The 12,024-nt window shown below is 40.6% G+C and overlaps 1 protein-coding gene across 2 annotated transcripts in view; it reads left to right on the forward strand.

Moving 5' to 3' along the window:
- Nucleotides 1-12,024, forward strand: part of LOC115363757 (E3 ubiquitin-protein ligase DTX1-like) — a 49,375-nt gene that overhangs the window by 13,092 nt on the left and 24,259 nt on the right. The gene's annotated exons all lie outside the window — the stretch shown is intronic.

Below are 12,024 nucleotides of genomic sequence, written 5' to 3' on the forward strand. Positions count from 1 at the left end.
CTGCCAGAGGAATGGGAAAACGCTTTGGAGTACAAAAATTTTCTGTAGATCTTTGGCACTGATGTCTGTATTTGTTGACGTGGTGTGAAACAAGTTGTAAGCTGCAAAAAATGTGAAATCACTAGCTTGGTATTACACTAGTTGGTAATGAAGTTAAGGTCTTGAGGCATGTTTCTGGCTCTAGTTCGATAGCAAATATGTATTTTAAAGATGTGCCCTGGAAGCCTCCAACTGTTGTGGTGGTCTGCTGGCTTGCTTGGTTGTCATGAGAAGAACATGAAGCATGAACAATCGCGGCACATGGACGGTACGTCTGTTGCTCTCGGCCAACTAACCACGCATGAAGCCTGAACTAGCTCTTAGTGTGTGTCCAGGTCAGCCTGGCCTACTCATGAACCCTCTCTCTCTTCCTCAGTCTGGAGGCTATGATTAGTCTGCCTCGTGCTCATCCACTCTCTTTCAGTTATTTTCTCTTTTGCCTCTCATCTCTTGATTCTGGTTACTCTCTTCACTCTCATCCTTTTCAGTTCAATCCTCTCTGGCCCTTTTGCTCGTCTTCTCTTGCTCTCATTCTTCCCTTTTGTAGAGAAAATGCTTTCATGGCTTATTGGAAATACCGTCGGATTCAGCTTCCTCTTGGTTTTCTCTCCCTGTGTGGCTGGTACTTCTGTTTTTGTGTTTCAACCTCTTTATGTTTCAGTATCACTTCTCTTTCTTCAGTGTTTTTTTTTTTTTTTCGTTGTGAGAAAGTTTGCTAGCTGGAAGTAACTACAGATTTGTCTCCCTTGACCTTTTCTGGGGCGCAGCTTTCATTTTTGTTTTATCCTTCGAGGCATCTTCCATTCCTTTCTGACAAAATTCCTGACCCCTGCACATGCTATTTCTTATTTTTTCCAGCCCGAATCACATCCCCAAATCTGTTATTTGCTCTTTCTGCCTTTTCATTCCCTGGCAACGTCATCTCTCGTACCGTAACTGTCGAGTCTTTATTGCTTCAGGGCATTTTGGGCTGTTTTAAGAGGACAGTGAATGGGGGAGTTCAGTTGCTGAAAAATACTTTTAAGGAAACCTCCATCCTCCTATCCTCTTTCTGTTATATCTCACCAATCTATGATGGTCAATGCATTCCAGGGATTATTTGTGATGCATTTTGCTGAATTCCTTGTGACAAATTCTTGCAGATGTGTCTGGACTTGTTGCACCAAGCTGTTGGTTTTTATGAGCTTATGGAAGAGGAAACAGCAGTAGTATTAGTAACAGTGAGAGAAGGTGAATTTCAGCCCTTATTCAAAACACAACATGTATTCTGTCTGCATTGCAATGCGGTCTATTAATGCAATTATTTCAGTGGAGAAATTGGTATCTGCCTCTTCCACAGTGGACTTTTCCCTGTGTGATTGTTTGAACGTTGGTGTGAAATGGTGAATCTAGGAATAAAAGCCCTCACCCTTTGATTCCACCTGCCGCTGAAATATTAAACATTGTAGCTACATTAAAAAAATCTAACATGGCAACAATGAGGGAAAAAACACCACCAGACAACATAATGCAAGATGCATCGACTGTAGCTGTTTTCCAGTGTCAGTGCTTGAAGGTGGGCTTTGAAAGTTAGCATCAGAAAATCAGTAGCAATTTCAGTCACATGCCTTGGGCTGGGTTGAGGTTAGGACGGAAATCGTTCTGGTTCAAACTGGGACATGTTGCAGTTAAGCAGGAAAACATGATTGGCATTGAGAGAGAGAGGGAGAGAAACTGAAAGCAACTTGACATGGAGTTGCAAAGTCATGTTACTGCACCGATGAGAGCGTGAAAGGTTAGAGAGTCAGGAGTGCAAGTGAGGTCAGGATGTGTATGTGTGTGAGGCTGTGTGTTTCAGTACTTCTCTAACCCAGACTTCTCCAATGCTTTACTGAAGGTTTCAGTTTTAGTAACAGCAGTGCCAGCAGCACTAGTTGTGTTAGTAGTAGTTGCATTAGCGTTAGTAATAACTAAATTGCCCTTTCTCTTTATTTTTGGTAAAGAGGGAATTGAAAGTGTTTTTTTGGGGGGGGGGGGTTGGTGATAATCTACGTCTGGGGTTTCCGATATTAGACCTTTTTTTTAAATTATTATTTTAGTCTTACTGTCATGCTGTGTTCATGGGCTGCTGATGGGAAAGGCCGACATCTGGAACTTGGATGTCAGCTCCAAAACAACATAACAGTCACACTTTATTCTGTGGGAAAACCAAACCCAGAAGACTCTCTAACTCTTTAAGTGAAAGAGCTGTTTTTAGTGTTGGTAGAGTTTTGAGCCATTTTAGTGTTGGTAGAGTTTTGAGCCAGAAGCACTCTGAGTATCTTCTAGGTTTCCTGCTCAATTCATCAGTGTTACCCTCTGTATTGTTGCCTTCGTCATATCACTGCATTGGTGATAAATAGAGATAAGTAGTGGGAACAGATGGGAACAAAGGCAAGGAGATGAGATAGAGAAAAAACATTCAGACTATTAGGCTATTAAGTGCTCCCTCTCCTCACATTGTTATCAAGATAATAACTCTGTTAATAGTTCGACTTGCTCATGCCTTTTGTTGCATTCTTTGACATCAAAAGCCTCAGAGATACAGATCTTAATTTCTAGTATTAAGGAATTTATTAGAAAGTTTCTGAGCTCCACTGGGTACAATTGAATTATTCCCTTATATGTAATATATGGCAAGTAGACCGCAGCAAATTCAAAAGCTCTCGACACTTATCAGAACTGGACATTGTGAAAATGGCAGAAATTGGCTGAGGTGGCTGAGGTTTTCTATTGTCAGTAAATGTTTTTCCATCAGATCTCAAGCTTCACTTCTGAAACTTTTCAGGTTGTGTACAATTGTTGGTGCTTTTATGCAAATCTGAATGATTCACATGCCTTTTTGTTTTGACTATGAGTCACAGTCAGTGGTTTCTAGACAATTTCTCTGTCTTTCATTCCCTTATGTTTTCATTTGCATTTCCCAGTCCATTTTGTGTTCAGCTTGGTGAACATCATGAGTGACACAGTTGGAACCAAGTAGAGCAGAGTTCGTCCCCACCTTTCAGCGTTCTTCTTGACCCGAGTCATGTTATGGGGTTGACTTGCTCAGGGTCAACTCTTTCACTCTGCATATTTCCTGGGTCACTAGTCCGGTGTAAAAGGAGCATAAGTGCGATCTTGCTACTTGCTAGGCGTCTTTTATTGTTTCCAGCGCTTTCCCCAGCCTGTGCAGAGATTTAGGTTGAACCTAGTTAGGTTTTAATATTGACAGTAATAATATTGTCAATGCTGGGACATTGTCATCAGGTGTAAGAGAAGAGTTTGAAGGCTTTCTTTTTACAGTAATGCAGCAACTTCAAACCAGGAACAGATATTTCATTTCTGAACCCATTCATAGACCTTTAGCAACAAGCTAGAATTAATTTAAAACACTTACATAAGGGGAAGTTACAAAGTATGTGCATAACTTTTTTCAGAGTGGAGGGGAAAAAAGTTGCATGCTTATTGCATAAGAGTGCATTCACACTCAGCATTTTTGGTTAATTAAAACTGGAGCATTTATTCCATTATTTAAGTTCAATTAGTTAGGTGAGAGCGATACCATATGAAATCAGCTGGTGCCAAATAATTACAACAAGACACTTTTTCTCCCAGCAAAACTGAGGCATTGTTTGTTAAGGAGTATTACAGGAAACAACCCAAAAAAAAGGACTTATGGGTATTAGGACGCACATGCTGACATCTGTTTAAAGTGTGTGTGTGTGTGTGTGTGTGTGTGTGTGTGTGTGTGTGTGTGTGTGTGTGTGTGTGTGTGTGTGTGTGTGTGTGTGTGTGTGTGTGTGTGTGTGTGCGCGTGTGCGCGCGAATGTGTATGTGTGAGAGAGCTCTGAGGTCAGTCGTAGAGGTAGTGAGGTGGTTGACTGGGCACAGTATTGAGAAAAGGCTTGAGGCATTATTCTCACACTGACACTTCAGGCTGGTGTGTGTGTGTGTGTGTGTGTGTGTGTGTGTGTGTGTGTGTGTGTGTGTGTCTGTGTGTGTAAGTGTGTTTGCGAGCACACTTTGGGGGTCAGGGAGTGTGGGGGGAAGCAGGTTGAGAGTGCGAGAGGCACTCTGTGACTTACATGTGCTGGCCTGCTGGTCACTATTCAGCTGTGTGTGTGTGTGTGTGTGTGTGTGTGTGTGTGTATGTGTGTGTGTGTGTGTGTGTGTGTGTGTGTGTGTGTGTGTGAGTGTGAGTTTGCAGGGAGGGGTCACTAGTAGAAAGAACAATAGAGACCAGATGGACAGACTCTCTTGCTCCACCTGCCTCAGGCCTCTTTGTTCTCTCTCTCTCCCTCTCCCTCTCCCTCTCTCTCTTTCTTGCTTTCCTCATTTCATGGCAGCACTACCTAAGTCACAAAGACATACACACATTTAGATTTTCTTTCATTGGACACACACACACACACACACAGACACACAAACCTTCCCCAGTTTTACAGCTTATTGTAGTCTGAGGAGGCTAAATTAAGTGTGTATCCTCTGTCTGGAAAATATTGCCTGACTTATGCTTGTGTCCTTTTCATTGGATTAAGGCTAGATAATGGTTTGCAGCAACGCTATTTAAACACACACACACACACACGCGCGCACACACACACACACACACACACACACACACACACACACACACACACACACACACACACACACACACACACACAGTCTGGCCAGTACATGCTGCAAAGTGCACAAATCCGGCTTGAGACACACCCGCATGTGTTGTACCTTACTCCAACTGTGAGTGACATGTGAAAGCAGCACCAAGCCATCTGTTGATCCAGCTCTGACAGATGAAAAATTTAAAGTGTGTGTGTGTGTGTGTGTGTGTGTGTGTGTGTGTGTGTGTGTGTGTGTGTGTGTGTGTGTGTGTGTGTGTGTGTGTTGGGGGGGAGAGGAGTGCTGGTGTGAGAGAGAAAATAGGATTAAAGCTTTATCTATATTTCTCATATCGCATTTTACAATGGCATGAGTGTGTTTTTGCACAGATGCATGCACACACAGCAAAGGATAAGAAGAGTCAGTATAGTAACACACACATGCACACAGGCATGCATGTACACTCACATATAAGTAATCACAATTCAGTTATTAACTACCGTGTATGTTCCTGATTGGATCAATCTGTTTATATTATTTTGGAGTTATCAGTCAGTGTCTGCTTTACTTTCCTTAAACTCAACACGAAAGGTACGAATGTGAAACCATCTTCATCTCATCAGCAAGAGAAGGTCCGCTTGTCTGAAGTTGTGCCACTCTACAGTAGGGCTGGGTATTGATTCAGATTTTCCAATTCGATTCTATTCAATTCGATATCGATTCAGTCAGGGATATTTCTGTTAAAATACCAATTTTACTTGGATATTAAAAAAAATTCTGAGAAATAATGTGTGGCTTCAGAATTTTAATGAGGCTTCGGAAACCATCGTTTTCAACAACATTGTATGGTCGTATGTCCTTGCATATAAAAATAGCAACAGCCTCGGTTATTTTCTGTGCACGTTGAGAGTTTGCTGGTAACTTACACGCCAATACCTGCTCCAGGTTGGTTTGTTTGAGCCGTGCCAACTGTGTTTCTGGGTGATGTCTCGTTAAATGGTTGGGGAGATTCATCGTATTTCCACAGTATTTTACCTTCCCGTTGCATATCTTGCATATCGCTTGTTTTTTGTCCAACTCATCGTTTTCCTCGTGCTTGTTGTCAAATCGAAATACATCCAAACATCAGCTTTTAAACTCGCTGGCGGTGCCTTCAGTGGTGTGCTCGCTCCAGCCATGTTGTTTGACTGCTGGCAGTAACAACATCTCACGAGATCTCATGCCATGAAATGCAGCGTTAAATGCTGATCACGCAAGACTAGCTGGGTTGACACCACAGGCTGCTTCTCTGCACCATACGTCCAAAGAAGAAAAAAACTAGTTAAATTAAAAGATCGATTTTTGGATTTTATGAATCGATATCGAACTTTAAAGGGAAATCTATTAAAACCGATTTAAATTATTATTTTTTTTTAACCCAGCCCTACTCTACAGCAGCTAAAACCTGTCTCACAACATTTTACCAAACAAATCTACAGAAATGAGGAAAGGTAATTGTCTCACAATATGCAGTAAACATCACTGATTTAAGGAGGCTTTACTCAACAGCTGGACATTCTGCAGATATTTTGATTAGGTTAGTCTGTGACTGTCTGGTAAATATTAAATGCTGGTTCTTCACTGGTTCAGAATTGTCTAGCAATACTCTGCACTGCACTGCTATCACTTTTCCACCAAGCCAGTTTGAGGGCTGGTGCAGAGCCAGTGCCTCTAATCTTGAACCAGTTCTGTGCGTTTCGACAGCCAAAGAATCTCGGCCAGGAAAACTGGTTACACAGTAGCACCATCTTTTTGCTGCTCTCCAACAAGAACCAACAAATAACCAATCTTACGTCGGTGACTGGGGGAGGGATTATCGATCAGATCAGTGTTTCTAACAGCCAAGTTGAGAGCCGCCCAATGCTGTTGAACGTCAATAAAATGCAGAGTCAGTCACATCAAAACAGTCATGAAGCATCAGGCTATTTAACTAACATGCTCGCTGCACCAGGACAGCGGCAGTGAATTTGCTGCTCTGTTGCCAGGAAAGCAGGGATGTATAAAGTGACATAACGACATGGCTCTCCGGTTAGTTCTAGATAGATAGATAGATAAACTTTATTGATCCCAACCAGGGAAATTCTGGTGTTCCAGCAGCAACAGTAGAAACATATAATAAAGTTAAATAAAATAGAATAAAAGCTAAATATATACAATAAAGACTATAAAGGCTAAAAACTAAAAATATACAATAAGGGCTAACCTAAGAAAAGAGATATGAGATGTGAAATATACAGATGGTAATGAATATCAAATATACAGATGGAATTGAAGTATATTAGCCTGTGGAAAAGCAAACCAGATCTTCAGAGTTCACAAGTTGAACCAACTTTATATTGGCACTGAAACCAGCCCTGAACAGTTTTTGGAATCTGTGAATTCATTCAAATTGTGATTTCATGATCAATATTCTTACGTGAATCAATTTTTTCCCCCCACCCTCTAGCTGTTAGCACACCTACTCTCTCTCTCTCTCTCTCTCTCTCTCTCTCTCTCTCTCTGTGTGTCTCTCTCTCTCACACACACACTCTCACACACACACACATGCAGACATTCACATACACACACCCTCTCAATTATACGCACACACCTTCAAGCTGTTGGCTTGTGGATTTATTTGTATGAGTTTCTGGTTACACCCAACATGCACACACACACACACACACACACACACGCACACGCCCTGTGGTCACTAGAGAGGGGAGTTTAGGTGAGGAATGAAGTATCTCCAGGCACTGTAGTCATTCTCCCTTCGTGAAAGAACCGAAAAGGCCTGCAGCTGAAACACACACACATACACACAGTGGAAGCAGGCTTCCAAGTTTCAGTGTTCAACATTCCTTGTTCACAGACAAAAGCAGGTCAGCCTCTTTGTGATAAATCCCTGCTCTGATATAGCGAGGCCGCATAGCGCTGATAGAGATTTATCTTCACACACAACACAGAGAAGCTCTTGGACACTGTCACTCTGAACACACAACCACCTTTACCATAATGCAGCTTCCTGTATTCACACACACATACACACATTCACACACAAACACACACACACACACACACACACACACACACAGAAAAGAAAATATCCCAATGGGAATCAATAATGCTCCACATTATCAGTTTTATTCTCAGCACAACAGAGAGGTGAGCAGAGAGCTTTAATATGGTTTTGTCCTGTTGGAAACACATTCAGACACAGTCACTGTATTTTAGAATGAGATAGTTGTTTTGTGCTGTTTCTCTCCTGACCAAGCCCAGCTGATTACACCCTTTACAGCTTTTATGAACCTAAAAACAATATTAAAGACACAATAAAATGAACAGTAAAAACTTTTTCACTTTGACACCTACTCTCCATATTATAATGTACACCTCTTTTAAAAGTAAACACCAAAAAATGTACAATATTTTCATTTTGTCATTTTTTTAATATCAAAATCATATTGCTTTAACTTCTGGAAAATTGTATTTTTAGAGGCTGTGCCAGTTGGTTTACATTAAAAAAAATCCCAACCAGTAGTATTACCACAGATTTTTAACAACCCTTCCTCTGCCTTTCCCATCATATAAAACCAACAACTTTACAACTTTCAAAGTCACAGTGGTACAACGTGGCCATGGAAACCCTGTTTCGTTTTTCCTGAGACACCATGTATGTGTCCCGGTGGACTCTGGAGAAATTGGTAAAGTTACATTTCACAGCGTATTTTTTCTCCAGCTATGCTGAATATGAAAAAACAGTCCCTTGCTGCTTTGATGTCACGTTCAGCCATCCTGTTTCAGCTAGAAATATAGTACACTGAGTTAGAGAAGCAAGGCACCAGTGAAATGTTTCTTTGTGACTTAAATGCTGAGAGAGTTTTAATTTTTCGGATCTTGGAATTAATTTGATTTTGGTGTGGAAAGTTAAGGAAAAGTGATGTAATGTTACTCCAGGACCTCGGTGGATAGCCCTGTGGGCTGCAAGGCTGGCAGGCAGACAGGCAGGCAGCAAGCAGTGCAGCATGCTTGGCCTCGGTCTGCTGTTTGTCCTTCAGTGAACAGGCCCATTCGCTCTGCAGTTTCAGATGGAAATAACATTTCACATGGTAATCAGCAGGTCAAGTGCTCTTTGCTGCGCTGGTTTCATTCAAGATGGTTCAAGGGGGAAGGCGGGGGGTCCCACACTGCTTTCACACACATGCACATTTACATTTGTTTCTGGCTCTATACATTCTGTCTTTCTTAGTTTGATTCAGAGAGATTTATTGGCATGGTAAGATTTTCCTGCTAATGCAGTACTGCTGTAGTAAATTGATACTATAGAAAGACAAGAAAAAGAACAAATCTTAATTAAATAAATTTAACTTGAACCATGTAAATGATAACGTCTGCATTTTTCAACCCAGCTTGTATTTAAAATATTCCTACCATCAAAGGGGGGGGGGGGGCTTGCAAACAGTGCTTTCTAGTAAGTTTTATGCAGCATTAACAACAATTCATTGCCATTCTGCTGCTAGTTAGCTAATGGTGCATTCAGCTAAACTTGCTAAACTCAGTTTCTTCTTATGGTGAGCCTTCTGTCATCATAAGCAGACACCAATGAGCACTATGTCACTGAAGGGTGAACACAGCAGTAGCCAACTAGCAGCAGAACACTGGATGTATTAAGGCAACGTGCTGTCCTTCATGCTAAATAAATCATGGCTGTAAACACCGATGGCAGCCATCTTTTGGACTGTCCTTTTCAAGATTTTTTTGACTCTACTGTGGTTTCCTGTCTTCAAAAGGGACATTTACAAAGGTTTTTGAGTATCCTGTTTGATTGCGTTGAAGGCTAGCAAGAAGCTGTAAATCAACATTTTTATATAGTGTGGGCTGAAAAGTGGAGATTCTGCTGTTGTAAAACAATGATATCTTGACAGATTATTCAGTTTAATACGAAGGTGAAGTAGTATTAAGTAATTGAAAAAACAAGATAAAACAGCGGTGCCAAGTTTGAACACTTAATATGCTGGACTGTTATTATTAATCTGATGTTGGATGGTTCTCTCTCTCTCTCTCTCTCTCTCTCTCTCTCTCTCTTCCTCTCTTTCTCTCTCTCTCTACAGGGGCTTCACTTCAGCCCTTGTGCATTGAAGCCCTTCCTTTTGATGTCTGTTTGCCCATGCCACTCTGCCAACACCACCTCTTTGTACTTCTCTCTCTCTCTTTCACACACACACACACACACACACACACCTTCCTTTCTCTCTGTGTCCTGGCATCGACTGAATAGTCCGTTACCCCTGGAGACAGCTGTAGTTTCTGGTTGGCTGGTTTAGGGACCCTCCTCCCGTCCCTCTGTCCCACTGGGAGACAGAGACACATTGTTATGGACTAGCTAGTTATTTGTATTATTCTGTTCAGTTGAATTAAGATACTGTAGCACTACTGTTCATTTAACATTCATGCCGACAAACAAGACTGAATTGAAAATTAACACACGTGGAGATGAGATGCGGGGAGAGAAAGTGGGACTTTATGAATGAGTAAATGTATAAAATAAGCTCTTTTTTCCCTATTGAGAAAAATGAAGGGCGACAGAGGTAGACAAGAGAGATGTAGGAGAGAGGGGCCTTGGTGTTCTTGTCAGTGCCATGCTGCAAAGCCCAGGCTCATGAGACTAACACACACACACACACACACACACACACACACACACACCCGTGCAGCTTTTTTTTGGTGTGTTTTGTCCTGAGCTGATTTAACATCCAGCTATTTTAGTGGGAGTTATAATGATCTAATTAGAAAGGCTGAAAGGGAATTGCAATTAAATGTTCTCTATAATACAAAAAGGGGCTTTATGCTCGCTTGAGGCGGACATTTGCTTCATTGATGATAAAATTATCCAAATAAATTGTGATGAAAACACATATTGAAACAATTATGACAGCACAGTATTTTGTTTGTGAATTGTCTGTCCATTACAACCTTCCAGAGATATTAGTCTTCATTCTCGTTCATTGGCCATTAGTTGATGGGCTAGTGGAGTGGTTTTTAAAGTGGGGCGCAAAGAGCCCCAGGTGTCCCTGAGGGTCTTCCAGAGGGAGTAGTTAAATTTCACTTGAATTTAATAATTTTGTTTTAACCGGAGGAGATCTCTATCGAGCATGATCTGATGTTGAAATATCTATCTATCTATCTATCTATCTATCTATCTATCTGTCTGTCTGTCTATCTATCTGTCTATCTATCTGTCTGTCTGTCTGTCTATATACACACACACACATATGTATGTATATATAAGTGTGTGTGTATATGCATATATATATGTATGTATGTATATATATATATGTATATATGTGTGTGTGTGTATATATATATATATATATATATGTATATATATGTGTGTATATATATATATGTGTGTATATATATATGTATATATATATATATATGTGTGTGTGTGTGTGTGTGTGTATATATATATATATATATATATATATGTATATATATATATATGTATATATATGTGTGTGTGTGTGTGTGTGTGTGTGTGGAAGAAATGAAGTGAATTTGCTCAGGTTTCACACAGTTCATTCACTAGACATTGCAATGACATAAAAATATGTATGAGTGGTTATTTTAACATTATTTTTTAATCTCACCACCTAGACAACTCCATAATTAACACATATAAAAATATCTTTTCATATCAGAGTCCTGAAGGCAAATTAACTTCTAGTGGGGCTTAATGAGAGTCAACTTGGGGCTTTAAAAACCCCAGCAGTAGGATAATATCTGTGGTGGATGTGTTCTCTATATATTGCCATGCTACATTCAGGATCACTGTTTCTTTGCTTCAGCCTAGCTGATGGAAGCCCACGTAATTCACATTTCATTTTTGTGACATTTCAAAGGTCCGCCTAGCATTCTCCTGACAGTTGAATGGAAACATAGCTATTGTAAGTCTGCTAGCCTTGCCAAGGTGTATTTAAAACATCACCATCAACCATAGTAACCATAGTATTTTCTAATCAAAATCCTCTTCAAGCATGCTGGAGAGCCATATGTTTTACACATGGCTGTCAGTGACCAAACCACCACATTCAGGTTTTGGTTTGTGTTCATGGCTCCCTGGGGTTTCAGTTTTTGCCAGAAGATTGGCCTGTCTGTATGAGGCTGACCACCATGCCTATAATATACCCAAATTCTCAACACTTATATGCCAAATATTTAACATTTGTTTACTCATTTCCATTGACAAGAAGACAGAGATTCTCTCGTGTCTATGCCCTGAAAAGACGCTGCATGAGATTAAAAGAGGTTTACAGTAATTTTAAACTATTCCCCATCAGGAAATTGTCCCATTGGTCCAGCAAA

This window comes from Myripristis murdjan, chromosome 1, assembly GCF_902150065.1.
Source record: "Myripristis murdjan chromosome 1, fMyrMur1.1, whole genome shotgun sequence".
NCBI classification, from domain to species: Eukaryota; Metazoa; Chordata; class Actinopteri; order Holocentriformes; family Holocentridae; genus Myripristis; species Myripristis murdjan.